This window comes from Loxodonta africana, chromosome 10 (genome assembly GCF_030014295.1).
Source record: "Loxodonta africana isolate mLoxAfr1 chromosome 10, mLoxAfr1.hap2, whole genome shotgun sequence".
Lineage (NCBI taxonomy): Eukaryota > Metazoa > Chordata > Mammalia > Proboscidea > Elephantidae > Loxodonta > Loxodonta africana.
In genome coordinates, this window is record NC_087351.1 from 66,470,259 (window position 1) to 66,472,085 (window position 1,827).

Genomic DNA, 1,827 nt, shown 5'->3' on the forward strand with positions numbered 1-1,827 from the left:
ATATGCTACCTGAATTTGGAGATCTTTTCAAGAACAGATTTGACACATTGAACACTAGTGACTAAAGACCAGAAGAGTTGTGGGATGACATCAAGAACATATGAAGAAAGCAAAAGATTATTAAAAAGACCAAAGAAGAACTGATGCCTTTAAATTACGGTGTTGGCAAAGAATATTGAATATACCATGGACTGCCTTGGAAGCGAGGATGGCGAAACTTTGTCCCATGTACTTTGGACATGTTATCAGGAGGGACCAGTCCCTGGATAAGGACATCATGCTTGGTAAAGTAGAAGGTAAGCAAAAAAGAGGAAGACCCTCAACGAGATGGATTGACATAGTGGCTGCAACGACAGCCTCAAGCATGACAATGACTGTGATGATGGCACAGGATCAGGCAGTGTTTCATTCTATTTCACATGGGATTGCTATGAGTAGGAACCGACTGAACGGCACCTAACAGCACAACAACAATATCAGTTAATCACCAGTCTCTGTTCAAAATTTCTTCACTTGTCTCCAGATTGTCTTTCAAAGCTGTTTTTTCAAACTTGCAATCAACGAACACACATTGCATATGGTTGCTATGTGTTTTTTGTCTCTTTTAGTCTAGGACAGTTCTTCCAATATTTTTTTCCAGACCAGATGTTTTGGAGAATGTCCCTTATTCTGGATTTTTCTGTTTGTTTCTGGATTTTTCTGATTGTTTCCTCATAAGGTGTACTAAAATAAAAACAAACAAAAAGCACACAATCCAAATGCTCTGTTGTGTGTATCCCATCTTTATTACCATATAAATACACATATATTTGCATTTCTATTACATTTATAAATACGTATTTATAGAGAGAGGCACAGGTTTGTTTGCTCCCTCCCATTTCACTTACTCTTTTCCCCTCTCAAACAATCCTAGTTGATAATAACACCTATTGAACACTTATTATATGTCTGGTACTGTTTTAAGAAACTTAAAGGTATTTACTTATTTACTCTTCATAAAAATATGGTAGGCTTGTTACTGACGAAACTGAGGCACAGCGTGATAAGTGACATGTACAAGATCACATAGCTAGTATGTAATGGAGCTGGGTTCCAAGACTCAGGAAGTCTCTCTCTAGAGCTGGTTCTCTTACCCACGAAACTGGAGTCATAACCATAGTCATTACTCTACAACGTCCCCCCCACCACCCGCATCATCTTTCTAGGCTAATACATGTAAATTTGAGTCATTCTTTTTTGCCCCCAACAATTTATTCTGAACATTTTAAAACATAAAGTTGAAAAAAATTAACAGTGAACATCTTTATACTTACTACCTAGATTCTACAAATAACATTTTGTTATATTTGTTTACCACATATTAATTTATCTTTCTAGCACTGTCCATCAATTCTCTATCAATCTATTATATTTATGATGCATGTTTCTAAGTATAACTTTGTTTTAAAATGTTGTTGTTGTTGTTAGGTGCCGTTGAGTTGGTTCTGACTCATAGTGACCCTACGTACAACAGAACAAAACACTGCCTGGTCCTTCACCATTTGCACAATCATTATGTTTGAGCCCATTGTTGCAGCCGATGTGTCAATTCATGTCATTGAGGGTCTTCCTCTTATTTGCTGACCCTCTGCTTTACCTAGAATGATCTCCTTCTCCGAGGTTGAGTCCCTTCTGATAACACATCCAAAGTATATGAGACAAAGTCTTGCCATCCACACTTCCAAGGAGCACTCTGGCTGTATTTCTTCCAGGACAGACTTGTTCATTCTTCCGGCAGTCCATGGTATATATTCAATATTTTTTGCCAACACCATAATTCAAAGGCAT